This window comes from Aphelocoma coerulescens, chromosome 2 (assembly GCF_041296385.1).
Source record: "Aphelocoma coerulescens isolate FSJ_1873_10779 chromosome 2, UR_Acoe_1.0, whole genome shotgun sequence".
NCBI lineage: Eukaryota > Metazoa > Chordata > Aves > Passeriformes > Corvidae > Aphelocoma > Aphelocoma coerulescens.
Genome location: NC_091015.1, coordinates 55383511 through 55399051, shown reverse-complemented (window position 1 = coordinate 55399051; position 15541 = coordinate 55383511). Strand labels below are relative to the sequence as shown.

General features: G+C 35.3%; 1 protein-coding gene across 7 annotated transcripts in view; it reads right to left on the bottom strand.

Moving 5' to 3' along the window:
- The window catches only part of BBS9 (Bardet-Biedl syndrome 9), a 288845-nt gene that overhangs the window by 69922 nt on the left and 203382 nt on the right, over window positions 1-15541 (bottom strand). The window lies entirely within an intron of this gene.

Genomic DNA, 15541 nt, shown 5'->3' with positions numbered 1-15541 from the left:
ATTATAAAACTTCAAAAGCTATTGATATTAACCAGTGAACATGGTAACACCAACGATGTTTGTACTGGAACAGTTCCTTAACTTTCATGAGAGGAGTCATAAACCAGTTTCTTTAATGTATTCTGAAGGTTCTGGATACAAAGCAGCATCACGGGCAGAACACTCATCTCCTCATCTAGCCATATTTTAGGTCCCCTTTTCCCAAGGGAAATATTTCCCAGCCTGTCTGCCTTACTCAAGCTTCTTTGAAGCTACCTTAAAAGCTACAACCAGCCTTTGAGAAATGAACTTCTGGTAAGAAACCACAGGTGGTGAGGTGAAAAAAAGCTTGCAATATAACTTTTTATCAGACTAAGACATTTTAGATCAATATGAAGGCAGTAGAGATGCCAGTTTTAACTGATTGTGAATGCAGTTCAGTGGTTGTTCTGAAGAAAGATTTTGATTTACTGGTTTTATGACAGGAGCATGGCCGCGCCAAATACTATTTCTCAATACTGCAGAGACTTAAACGAAACACATGCTGAATATATCACTCTGAGCCATTCATTTCTCATCTTTTATGGAATTTGAGAGATTTACTAGGGCCACTTTCTTTTAACTATTAACATTTTATCCAGTTCACAGGGCATCAGCTATACAGAAGAAAACTGGAAAAGGTCAATACACATCGCCAGCAATTGCAAAACACATCCCATGCATTGCATTTCACTCTCGACCCAATAACTTCCCTTTCCCAACTTTGATATGTAAGAAAACATGGGTATTTTTTACATCTGATAGTTCATAGGACTATCATTAGCCAGCTTTCATAGTACTATGCTTTGACCACTTTCCAAGGTGTGAGATCAAATCCAGTATCTGACATTTCTAATCCCCTCTAGAAAAGTCGAGTGCTGAAATGTACAAAACTGCTGCAAGGCTCCTTGTAGCAGTTAAGCCCACATAAAACCATATGGGAAACTTGGGAATAAGCTCAAGAGATCTGTGTAGGCTACCTGTGCCTCCTCTGCTTTTCACCTTTCAGCTAGCTTTATAGTTGAGCAAAGATTTAGGGTTTAGATTTACAGACAACCAGTGGCTCACTGGCCTCCATAACTAACATGGAGAAGATGCCCTGTTATGCCTATTCACTCTCAGCCACTTTTCAAAAATAAAGTGCATAATATTACCTACATGTGGCTCAGCACTTTGCTTGGCCCCAATACCCCTGTGGGTTTACTACCCTGTGTATCAAAACAGTGCAGGAGTTTAAAAAAATTTAATTGAACAGTTGACTTATTCTGTCCACCTTACATTTATTAAAATTTTGGGTTGAGCCATATTTAACTCTCAAATAATTATTTTCAGTTTTGGTCTCCTAATTTGGAATCAGTTTCAAGTAAGTAGATTAACAGAGATTTTGTTGAAGGTCTCTGTAATTTACAGTTTCATAAAATCTCCCATATAAATCTGGAGGATAAGACAGGTTGTTGGTAATAACCCAAATTTACAGAACAGAGTTTCATCTGTTTATTGTGAAGGGCTATCTTTTAAATTTTACTTATATGGACTGCCTTTTTTTGAGATAATCCATTGTAAAAGTAACAAACCTCACCTTTACACAAGATTGCAACTCACTGAGGTAATCTAAGGGGTGAATTACAAAGCACTGAATACTTGTCTTTTACAAATTACTAGCAAGAATGAATCTCATTATTTATTTCAATTGCAGGTACTTGAATACCATACTACTGAATTCTGTTGACAGTTGCCAAGAATTTTGTAGGACAACATCACAAGATTCCATTGCAAGTTCTTGCAGTTAGTGTCCAAGTATTACAGTATTACCCATATAAAACATCCAGCCTAATTATTTAAATAACAGTACAATACCTAAGTCAAGCCTTACGATGAGAACAATTAATCTTGTGGCTTTGATACCAGGCTGGCACTGAGAGGTAGAGCCAGTTTAACTAAAATTACACTATGTTTTCAGGATATCTTTTGAAACATATTTAAGATGTCTCTGAAAAATGGGAATAGTAATTTTTTTAATTCAAACTACAATTGTCTTTTCTAGTAATATCTCATTTTTGGTAGCACAGTAGTAAGATAATCTTGATAAAAACCTATTTTAAAACTTTAGATGACCATCTGCACTGACTTCATTCAGGAAAAAAGAGGAGCGCATATAGAGATCAGTGATTCTGAAACAAATATAACAATGGAGAGACTGCATTCAGTGCCTGCAAACTTAGGCATATTAAACACAAAAACAAACACAGACATGTAAGGAGAAAGCATCTCCTGCTATTTTATACTCTGTAAACTATGTTACAATCATCATTTCATGTCTTTTACACTTCTTTTATCCAGCAGCATATGAACTGTACTTCAGTTACATACTAAATCAATACTAAGACAGTGTGAGACATTTTATTCCTCAGATTCATACAGTAACTCTGAATAAAATAGTCTAAATCAAATCTCCTGCTCCAAACAAGGTCAATACTAAATTCAGATCAGGTTGCTCAGGGTTTTAGCTAAACTATCTAAGCCTGATACCTCCAAGGAAGGAGATGCCACAGTCTCAGTTAGAAGCCTATACCAAAGTTTTAACGTCGTCGTCACAGAAGTTGCTGGGGTTTTTTCCCTTTACACAATTTGGGAACCTCTCCTGTTTCAATTTACAGCCATTGTGTCCTCTCCTCCTGCCTTGCAGCTCTGTGAAATCCAGGCACTTTCTCCTCAAAACCTCCTCCTTACTACTAGCAAGCTACATTCAAGGTCCACCCTAAGCATCCTCTTGTCCAGCCTGAACAAGTCCCATCTCTGCTCCTCCTCACAGGAGAAGTGCTCCAGCTCTCAACTTCATAGTCCACTGCTGATCTTACACAATTTTACTGACATCTTCCTTGTACTGGAGGGGACCAAAACTGAACACAGTATTGCCCATGTGCATATTTTCATGTTTGTTTGGGATTTTTGATAGTGGTTTTGCTTGTTTGGGCTTCTTAATGTAAAAAAATTTTTGTCTAATTACTTGGGTTAATCTAAATGTAGCCATTAATCAGAAATATTAATATAATGGACTATGAAAAAGAATATAAACCTCATAGCCTGGATCATGATACTGTTATGAACTCCTAAGACAAAGAATATCCTTTTCTGAGTATATAGTTTATTTATACTTTCTTATTTATATCAACATTTGTCATTATATACTAGTTTTGGAGTGTCTATTTAACCAAGAACTATCTTTCAATACCAATCTGTTCAGAGATCAGGTATAGTTAAGAAATAATAGATCTCCTGCACATAAAGAACTAGAATATTTTCTTAATTGTTTTGTTATTCAAGAAAGAAATTGTCAGATATAGGCATTGAAATCCACACTGACTTTTCATATTTTAATTATAATTTTCTCTAGCTTACTATGTCTGTGGACTAATTCCTGCTATAACTATTCTATTAAACAAAGTACTAAAATCACATTCATCAGCCCCTACTTGGGTTCTTCCTCGCTTTGGACCACCCATCTACCAGGTTCATGCTGTACTCTGCTTTCTATATTCACAGTAGAGAACACTCTTTGTTTCAACACTATGAAATTTAATCCTTCTCCACTGCTGCAGTTTAGAAAGCATCATCCTTGCCTTCATACATCTCAGTCATTATATTCTCATGTCACACTTTTCATTGGAAGTCTTAGGAATATAAAACCTTTTTCAGACTAAAACACCAAAACCCCACAAAACCCTACCAAGCTTGCCGTAACAAAGCCTGCTTTATTTGCTGTCATCTTGATCTTTTCTGTTTATCAGTATCTTCAATCTTCTCTCTCAACCAACATAAGGTCTTTGAAAAAAAAAAATGTCTTAAATCTTTTTGTAGGCAAAAATAATTATTGCAATGCATGAGTCCCACTATATACAAAAAGCAATGTGACAATTACTTCATTTGTTAGGAAGAGGTTAACATCGCTCTGTGGGCTCCTTGTCAAGTTCCAGCAGTTACAAAATGTCTTTGTGTAATGCATCAGCATTCCTGAATTTTTGTGAAACTGGGGAGGGGAAGTCAATATTAAAAATCAGGGAGCTGGAGCCTTCACATGAAATACAGTTTTGTTCCTACCACAAAGCTAAGTGGTTTTGATCTTTCTGAACTTCTCAATCATGTGTGACCAAAGAATTCTTTGCAATGAATTATGTTTGCCTTCTATGTTAATGAAAAGCCAACATGCATAATTTATAAAAGCTAGGAACCAAACATTAAAAAATAAAGTCATAAAAAAGCCATAGGAGTCTTTAATGGCAGAGTCCTCACCATCTAAATGGAACTGTTATACAATATTTTTCTGTCAGATTTATTAGGTTTTATTTGAATATGTTCAACTTTGCAGTGATGTTTGTACAAAAATTCCAAAGAGTGAAAACATTAAAAACCAATAAAATCAAACAAATGAAAGGTCACAAGAAAAAAAAAACCCTGTAGAAGACTTAATTTTCTTTTAAAGCCAGTATTAGGGTTAAATCTCAGCCATAAATATTTAAAATACAATGTTCCTCTTTCACAAAGGTGGATCCTAGTATTTTACTTTCTTTTCTGCTTTTATGCTGCTACTCCTCAGTACAATGAGGAGTATTCCTGTAAGGAGTAGTATTCCACCAAAGTAACTGTCATCCTCTTTCTAGTGACAGAGAAAGGCTTCTTCCAGATGCAGGAATTGAAAAAGCAGGGGAAAACAAGGAAAGGAATCCTGAGCCACAAGCATCAACAAGGAGCATTTCCACTTGCTTGCACAACTTCAAAGTACACGTAACTATTATGTTTTGCAGTGTCGTATCGTCCTCCCACCCCTCATCCGCATATAAATGAGATTGTAGAGTAAATACTCTATTGAAAGACAAAGCCAGCAATAGAAAATATCTTTCTTCAACCAGTCCCTGCTTTTGGGACATATTATTTGCTTGCTATACAGAGCAAATTAGCTTTTTCACGTAATAAGAATCATCTCTCACCCTTTTAAAATTGATATATTTCATTTGAGCTTGCCTACATAAGGTGATTTTTTTATCTAAACCATCTTGTAAACTGGAACAAATAGAGCAGAGAGTTGCTCTACCACCACTCTAAGTGCTAAGCTGTCACTGATTTCATATGACAATGTAACTTGCTTGAGATATATTAATACAGATCTCCAGATAAAACAACTACTTTGTACATCTGAAGAATTAATTTTCCAAAGTACCTTCAATAACTAAACAGCAAGATGCTAACCAAAATGTTCTACTTTTAGTAAGTTTGAAGGTATGTTTTGGGAAAACATTACAAACTATTACTAATACAAGCTTATTCTGTGCTGATGTAAATTACACAATTATGAGTGAGGTTAAGTAAGATTAGACTGCTTACAGGCTACCTCTGTAAGCAGTGGAATGGAATAGTTTCTAATTTGAAAACAATTCAAGAGCTGGATCTCATTCCCAAGGAAAGCCTAATCAGGCCAAATTGTTTCACAAGTGAGCTCGTTAGACAGCACGAAACACCATTTACCTACAATAAAAACTGAATCATCGGTGCAGATGGGAAAGAGTTCCCTTGAACAATACCCTTCCTTGCTTCTTAAAATCAGTGACTGAGAGACGTGTCCTCTCCATTTATTACTGCAATATTCTTTATGAATCTTGAAAAAAAAGTATTGATTTGGAGAGAAGCTGTTACAAAATTCATTGCTAAATTTAATAAGGTTAATCATTGGATCCTACATTGCTTTTAGCAATAATTACTGATTACAAATCCAGAAACAACCTTCTGTCCACCTTTTCTTCTAGCTAACCTACTACATTTTGGCATTTCCTGTTCGCCTGTGGTAGGTCTGTCCAGAGGTTACAAAGAAAACAAGCTAGGAGAAAAATGTGTACTCCTCACTCTGATAGCAGTCTTTTTTCCCCAAGCATAGTCCTACTGTAAGCCAGCCTTATTCCTTATAAACATTTTAACATAAAAACCTACTTCTCAGGGTCAGCCACAACAAATTCATCATCTTAGTTCCAAGAAGACATACATGCAAAGACCTGTTCTACAGGTCGTCAAAAATAATTGACTAGTTTACTTAAACAGATGAATGACAGGAAGCACTGACAAGACATTACAAGACAAAAAAATTTTTTTTTTCCCCCACATAGAAGTTTTACTGGGAAAATTACCTGAATAAAAAAAAAAAATACTGAAAGAATTATTGTTAGGCATTTGCTTCCTCTGCAGCATTTAAGAGTTAAAACCATTAAATGAACTGCATCAAAGTGTTATTATTACAGAAGTCTTCAGATATTTGAAAGCCCCACTAGCTTCGTACAAAAAGTGTAAGCAATTCCATATATCTCCTATGCTTCACTATGACATTATCTCCATGATGATTAAACAGATCAGGAACTGGAGAATACTTATAATAATTCAAAATCTTCTTTTCGTATGGGATCATATACAGTACCTCTGGTATAAAGATCCTGATGCCTTTAGTCAGTGTACCAGTGGGCAAGAAATCAACACCATAAAAAAGATGTACAGAATTTGTCAGACTTTCCTGACACTTCTATCACATTTAATTACATTCCTCTCATATTTCTATGGGAGGATTCAAAATTGACACTGACTTCTATTAATGTCTGCAGACATGTTTCAAATACACAGAGTTATTCAATCTTTGGAAATTTTAGGTCTTAACTGGTATTAAATTTTAAAGAACTTTGCATTAGAAGCCTGGACACTAGCAAACAACTAACAACTCTGAGTTGACAACCTCAGAGGTCAAAAATTTGAGTAACTATATATCCTTTGATTTAGTTTCTCAAATAAATTACAGACATACCATGGCAGTATAGCATGAAGGAATCTGTACCACTGCTGTGTCTGATTTTCCTTTTCTTTGGCACACATGGTTAAATGGACAATGAAGTAAATCACATGGATTCTTTAGCAACTACTCAGTCAATTTAGTGTCACTAGATAAGGTCTTTATGACTTGGAATCAATTTATAAAATCCCATAATAAATGGGATTTTTCTCTACCCTACACCATAGTCTTCTAAAGGACTGCTCATGAAAACTATGTAAATGTAACCTCCAATACAAGTTAGACACAGACCCATCAATTATGGTTTAGCCGCCCATAAGGAAAAAAAATCCGCTGCATACAAGATCACACACCACTCATTATAACTTCTCACAAATGAAAATTCCATAACTACATTATTTATTACTTAATAGACTACCACACTGAGTAACTAATTTATTCATTGATGTTAAACAATTTAGTTAATAGTAAATCCAATACTTAAAAGCCACAGGTTTTACTGAGATACCTTCTGCAGTTGAAGTTTGGATTGCTGCAATGACTCACACCCAAGTAGTCATCTGGCTAAATTCCAATCAGGATTCTACTGTGTTATGCAAATTCAAAGCTTCATTATTACAAAATTAAAATTGTTTCTGAATGTGCATAAATATAATTTTTTAACTGTGAAAGGTAATAGCATATTTATAATACCCTAGAAAATAATTCTTCTTATAAGTTCTTTCTTTACCGATACATAGCAATAAACTCAGCCAAAACTCCACTTTTCTGTCTTAATCATCTCAAAGTAAAATGAATATCAACATCAAATAGGACTATTTGAATCCATTTAAATATCATTGACACTTTCTTTCACCATTTTTTTTTTTTTTAGAGAGAGACCAAAGGAAATTAATGCAATCCCATACTTTAATAGGAAAGTAGATCTCTATGGTTAACATAATGAATGAACTTAAATAGTTTGTAATCAGGTCAAACTGTCAGTAAGGGTTCTTTCTCATAATCAGAGATCAGGAGAATGAAACTACAGCTCCATTATCTTATGCAGATACTCTAGATGGCCAAACATGACTTTTACAGTTAATATCCTTCTCATTACAGAAGTCTGATTTGATCAGGGACTTTTGATGCTTTGATAGAAAGACTGAAAATTGCTTCAGATTGAAATCATCAGTGCTAATAAAAAGGTAATTGGAAGAGATGTGTGCGATGCACTGCTTTAATTCATTTTTATAATCTTTTTTTTTTATTAAACTCTGAGCTATGGATCATAAAATAAAATGTTTTTTGGCTAAGACAGAAACATATGTATAAACTTGATACAACTTGCAGCTGAAATTATACTTTCCTACGTAGCCAGAACCAAGTAAATGAAGCACAATCAACAATATGACAAAATAACAAGCCTGACAATCTCATTTCTGATGACCAGTTACCATATCTACAAATACAGATAAACTTTCTGTGTAGAATTTTCAGAAGTATTACTAAGTAAATACTATGTAAAAGTAATACTAAAAATTATACTAAGCATGATTGTATCTAAATAAAATGGAATTTCACATTACACATTTCTGTGGTCTGAAGACAATGAACAACATTTACCAAAGTGTAAGACAGCTGGCAGTTTTTCACAGCTCAGAAAGTGACAATGTCTTTTACTGCCTCAAACCCCAATATTAGTCAGGATGAGTATTCACACTCTTAACCTGTTTATTAGTTATTTTTAACATAGCTATCAAATAATACATAACTGTATATTTGTTCCTTTGATCAGCCTGCAAATAAAACCCTCCTATAAAAATAAGGGAAAAAAGAAGGCAAAGTAAACATAGAAAAAAGCTTTATATTAACTTCCTTCACATGTTGCAACCTTAATTGCACAGTAAAGCAGCATTTCAGTGAAAAAAAAACAAGCAAAAAACCAAAACCAACAAACAAGTAACCCTAGAGAGCCTGTTTCTACTTAACTACTTTCCCCATTTTGACTTTTTAACAGCAAGAAGAAAAACACAACCCATACAAAAAAATACAAATCTTCCCATAAAAGCACCTTCCCAGGTTGACCGTTAGTGCACATGGGAATTTAGTACAAAGACATTTTCTGCAAAACTTCCAGTTTACACAATGATGACTGAAAACATTACATCTCTGTTAAACTGACTTTCTATTTATCAGGTCTACAGGGGAGACTGATTTTGGACAAAATATTTAAGACTGAATAGAGACATGGCACAAAGAGAAGCACTTTTCACTTTATTATTGAAAAAGCTTTGCCTTCTACATCTCCAATTTCATCCTAATACTCAGATAATTTTATACCTACTTAAGCTGTCACTGTACACACACCATGTCTGTCATAGTCCTAGGCAGCAGAAAAATTTTAAGAGTTAAACTATTTATAACCACCATCCTTTCTTCTTCCTGAAGGAAAACACTGCAGCATTATGTATTTGTTTTACAATCTCTATTGTTAAAGATTTCACAAGGAACATATAAGTTTATGTGGAGAGCTGTTGTCTGTAAAGGGAGTAAGGTTACAGATCAACAACCAAATTTTACAAGCACTTTCACTGTCACCAAGGGGTCAGTTTGATTAACCCTTTATCAGTAAGGCTTGGCTTCAGGAATACATCCATTTTCCAGTTTCAGAGAACTTTCCCCTTGCCTGTTCCAATAGCTTCACTTTTCCCCAGAAATCTGGCCAGTGTTGCTGACTTTAATTTTAGATTTCTGCTAATTTACTTGTTAAAAATAGTACTTCTGTCTTAATACTGTACATTTTGAAAAATTGCCCATTCTGTAGCACTTAGAGACATGTATGTGAAAAAAAAAAAAAAAAAAAGAAAGAAACTAGTTAAAATATTCACTGCTTTTATGCACAGAACAGGACCAGAAATCTAATACTGTGTCAGAAGACTGTTTCAGAACTACATCCACACACTCTCTGGCAATATGTAAACTCACTGCCTCACCCTTATACATTTTCTTCTTCAAAGCAGATACCAAAGAAATGAGTTTGTCCCCAGTTTTTTTAACATCAAAGAAGCAGGCGAAATTAATCCCTAGTGTAACTCGATGGAATTCATCCTTGGTCTTACTCCCCAAGGAAAGCACTACTCCAAAACATACATTTAATTAATATCCTCTCTCGTCTATGGATTCCTATAGGGCTTTTAAACTTTTCCTTGCGGCAGGCTCTTTGCAACTAGTCTAAGTTCATACAAAGGCCCCTTCTATCCTGGTGCTTTATTAGTGTTAGGAAATAATTTTAACATGTATGTTAAAAGATGTTTCCACAAGAACGCGGATAACATGGAGCGAACACTCAACAGTGGAATTTTGCAACTAACATAAAGCAAAACCAAGGAAGTAGCTTTATAGTCTGTGACGGCATATGGAGAACTGGTGAAAGAGACGGGGAAGCAGCGGCTCAAGACAGATAAAACTGGGTATGGAAAAGAAAGAAAGTTTGACCACTATCTCGCTCACAATAATAATCAAAGGCAAATCTCCTATTAGCTAAAAATATATAGGGTCAAGCTTTTCATGAAGTGGAATAAAATTCTCTCAGGTCTCTCAATCAGAGATTATTACTGAATTGATGTAAGCATATACTGAAGAGTCACTCTGAGAAAAAATCATGTTAAGTGTACATATAAACAGAAGAAAGATGCTTTTTTTTTAATCAGAACTAATGTAAGGAAGACAGCAGCCAGGAAGAGAAAACTGAATGAAAGTGTAATGGAAAGGAGTAATATAACCTGAACCGCATTCAACTTCTTGACATTAGAATTAGACAAACCAGGTAAATAAAGACTCAGGCTTCAGTGAACGCTTGTTTTAAAAATCTTTTAACTGCCTCTGCATGTATTGCCATTTCTAGCTCTGAGCTAAAGTGCAGTGATGCTGGACAGCAGAGACACATGATATTTTATGTTATAATTTGAAAATGTGTGCATTTTCAAAGTTTCCTTGACAAAGAAAACCACATATTCCCTCACACTCATGCTCCATGATTCTGAAAACACTCCCAGCATTAGCATACTTAGCTACAAGAAAAATGTGAATTTAGATTCTATAAAGACAAACCATATAATTGTGAACTGCTATACATGACAAAAAAGATGCTTCTGAAATCTACTGCAACATCATTCAGCTCCTTAGATTGCCTAGAATGTCAGGACCCAAGATTCCAATAAGGAAAGATCAGTACAGACTATGAGACCAAAATCACTGCACTCAGAAAGATGCTTGCCAAGTGAGGCCAATACCAAATGTAGAAAAACGTCTGAAACTTTTGGTTCTTGGACTTTATCCTCTGCATTGTTCTTGCTCTGGAAATAGCCAACTGAACAGAATCACTAGCCATGCTAATGTAAATGTCTTTGATTACACAGCATCCATGAGTGTTAGAACCCTGAGTTCTGAGAATTTCAGCCTTTCAGTGCTGACAGTGATCCTCAGAAGCACACTGCATTTGACCTGAGGCCTTGGGAAAGGCTTCCCAGATTATGTGATAACACTGAGGTTGTTGCTGTGTAATTAAAGCTATATCAGTGGGTGGAATATATAGAGATGTAGAAAAATTAGGTTAATGGGATATATGTAACAATATGAAGGATTTGGGGTGGGGATTAGCTCTTCTTCTTTCCTCCTTTTCACAAATCTGGGTGTTCTGGTACTGGGTCAAAAAACCCGCAGTGCAAATCACGAGTAGTTAGTTATTGGATTATAAGTAAGAGCAAATTCGTTGGCATTCCATAATTGGGTAATTTGGGCCTTAAAAGACCTTGGAAGTTAGAACTCAGAGCCATTTTCACCTTGTTAACTTAGAGGCACACTCTGTGCAGCTGTTTTATAGATAAGATATCATAAACATCTAAGTCCAAAGATAAACTCCCGGTCTCCTGTATTTTAATTCGAACTCTGAGTAAAAGAACTCATGAAACAGAGGCAAAGAAAAAAAGAAAAGAAATGGAGAAAATTAATACATGAGGTTAAAAAAACCTCAAATATCCGGAATTTAGCTTCTGGAAGCATTTTAAATTAAATCTCATTTTACACAGCTGATAAGAATATGTCTTAATAGAATATGCTATTTGTGGTACAATGTGATCTTCTAGTATGAAGGTCATGTCAAACATTCCGTATTTCATTATTTTCTCATGTGTGTAGGCGTTTTACATTAAAAAAGTTCAACATTTATTATACCATATTTCCAGCTGCTAGGATTCCTAAGGTACAATGTTATTTTTGAGAAAGAAATTAAAAGCAAAACCAGCTTGAAATCAAAATTAAGCTGGTGCCTTTAAAATATCTTCTCCCAAATTTAAGTGATCTTGCAACACACACCCAATTCTTAGCACAATCCAGTTTAAACTAACTGATTATTTGCAAAACCATTCTAAGATATAGTACTGACATGCTCTTGCATGTCAATAAATGGGGGTAATTTATTGTACATGCTGTTAATTTGTATTTTCTTTTCCAAAAATGTATAACTTAGGGGGAAAGTCCATTAGAACAGCACTCAAAATCACTGCTCACCTGAATGCATTCTGCAGAGAAAGCTTCCCTAGTACCACGGAAAACAACAATGTCAGGGTTCTATGAACAACCTTCTTATCAAGGGATAAGCTTTCTAAATTTATCTACAGCTTTTGCTCAATTAAAAATTCAGCAGCAGCTTCCAAAGGTCATGAAGCAGGTAGATTATTCTAACCATACCGACATTTGGGTGAGATCCTGGACATACTGCAGTCAAAGGGAAGGTACTCCAACATACTTCAGGGAAGGAAGCTCTAAGCCCTGGTATGAGGTATTAGTCCATAAGCACTTCCACTGGTCAGCAATTATGCAAGAGCACCAAGACATGGTAGAATTACATACATACAGTCATACAGCTCTTTTCAATTCCAAAGGAATAGCTACGTTTATTTGGCTTGAAATATAATTTTTAAGAAAGTATTTTGAACCCTAAAACTTATTTCTGATCCTGACCTTCTGCATGACCTTGGGTAAATTTCAAACTTAATATACTGCAGCTCCTCCTGTACTAAAATGAATGCACCATAACATACCCACTTCTATAAATCTCTATCCTGCTTAGATGAAAGGCATTTTGCAATGTAAGTGCAAAATCTTGTTATTTATTAAAGGAGGCCTCTACCACAGACCTTCACTTAACATTGTTAGGGCCACCCTTTACCTTTAAATCTAGCAAGACAATTATTGATTAATGACCACACCACCTCTGTCAGAAATATAAAAGCAATATAAACATGCCTTTGCCTGACAGATCAGCTGTCTTAAGCAGTGACTTGTGTAATTTCATCTGTTTATCCTAATGCACCCCCACTTTAGTAGTTTCCAGTAGTCTTAAGTGGATACACTTCCTTCAGCCAATCCTAGTTCCTGTGGGAGGTGTGGGACTACTGCTGAGGTGCTCTCATCTTTAGTTTATGAGCTACTCAGAGACTCTTTTACAGATCAGTTCCGTCTTGCTCACATTCAGGTTTTTCAACTCATTGCAAACACAGGTTCAAATTTCCAGCCCAACAGGTCGGACTCAAAATAGATAAATATTTATAATAAATAATAAAATATTGTCTTAACCTACAAAATACTTAGTCCTTAATATCTAGTATTATAAATATACTACTTATAATTGAAGCTACCTCATTGAGCCTTAAAGGAATCTGCACTATCTAGGGAAACATTGGCCAGTTAAATCCTGGGGGAAAGAAAACTATGCTGAATTCAAAGACATCATACCAAGAATTATGTGCTGTTGGGATTGCTGTAGTTCTTAATACTGAATGCAATTTATTGCTCAGTATTAATACCTACCTTCAAGCAGCAAGGCCTGGAAAGATAAATAATACTTATTAGTAAGCAAAAGAAGGACGTTAAGAATCTACTTTTTGGAGTGCATTACTGAAAGAAATTTACCAGTTATTACAGACACCAGTTATTTGGCATTGCTGGCAACAATTTCATAAGTTACCAAAATTCATCTTAAAACTATACTTGGCCTGAATGAATCGTACTAGAAAGCTGTTTAAGAGCATCACTGTTCTTTGTAGATGGCAAAGGGGTGACTTATTTAGCAATTATTTTATCTTGGCAAGAAGTACTAAAAAGCAAGGCATTCAGCTAGAAAGTAACCATCTACCTGGAGCAGGTTATATTTATCCAAGAGTTGATACATTTAATAATCAAATGTAGATCTGCTAAAACACACCATCCTCTGCTAAAATTACTTATTAAAATTAGCACAGTGGGAGAGTAAAACTCTGTAAGAATGATAAGTGCTTGGTGACTGAAGAACACCACATTAGCCATACATAAACTGACTGAAATAAGCAGACTGTCAAAATATGACGGGAGCAAACTGTTTAATCCCAAATAGGAGGACAGCTTTATAACATGACAATAAATTATAACTAAGGAAGAATGCACACAAATGACTTTTTTGTCCCTCACAACAAAAATTTGTCACAAACAGTAACCGACTACACACTGAAGTTGAAATACCATCAAAACCCATGCATTTAAGAATGTCAAAAGCAGTTTCTAAGACACTGGGATAAAAAATAACCAATACAAAATATAACTCCTCTCCACTTGCCAATTAATAAACTCATATCTAGATTACTAGGAATTAAACACACAAACAAAACCACCTAAAAACAGCAACAAAAAAACCCTATCACAACCAAACACAAAAAACCCACTGACCTGCAACTCCCTGTAGCAGTTTTTGTAGAAGAGCAGTACTATTTCTTTTTCTAACAGCTGTAAAGGTATCTCATCCTAAAACAAGCAAAAGATGCAAGGCACCCCCTAATTGTGAATCTAGGTCTAAAAAGAACCTCTAAATCTCATGAAGCGTCAAGGAAAACTAAAGCTTCAAGGTACAGTGGAGTTGTTGGAGGCATTTCTTTGACTATATATTGTACTTTGAATGCATCAGTATCAGCATCATTTAGAGACTGACAGTATCAAATACATTATCTATTATCATACACAGAAAGATCCCCAAAAAGGAAGTGAAACCACAGTAAGAATCATAGCTTTAAAAACCCATCCTACCCTGAAATCAGGGAAATTGATAGTTTTTAATCAAATATACTTCAGCATCTAATATCCTACATTTTTCTGAAAACATTTCTATCCAATGGATACCATAGGCAGTGCTTCCAGGCCATTACATGGGTAAGCCAGATGTGTAAGAATTTGTAGAAAACAAAGACAGCCTATGCTGAGGTAAACATCCTGGTACCTCGCTCATTAATTTACAGGAAGTCCCACCACTGGACCTGTCCGCTTTTAGCTTTCCTTTACGCTCCATTTTCTTCCTTGCTCCCACTACAGTTCTTGAGCAGAGATAATTGTAACCTTTCTAAAGAATCAGAGGTGTGAAATTCAGCATCCACAGATCTGCTAAAGTATAGTCTTTTAAGAGCTTCAGTGTTTAAATGAAGAAAAATTTGCAAGAAGATCTATAAAAACAACTACCCTTTGTTTAGTAAAACAGTTTTACATACCAAAGTAATCAATAAATTATCTCTATGACCTTCACAGCCTCTGTCTCTTTCCCCTTCCTGGGAGTTCAAGGGGGTACAAATGAGGTCTCTATTGCATATTGACGATCCCTGTTCTTTTCCTCCAATATCATGTTGTTGTGAGTTTTTCCTT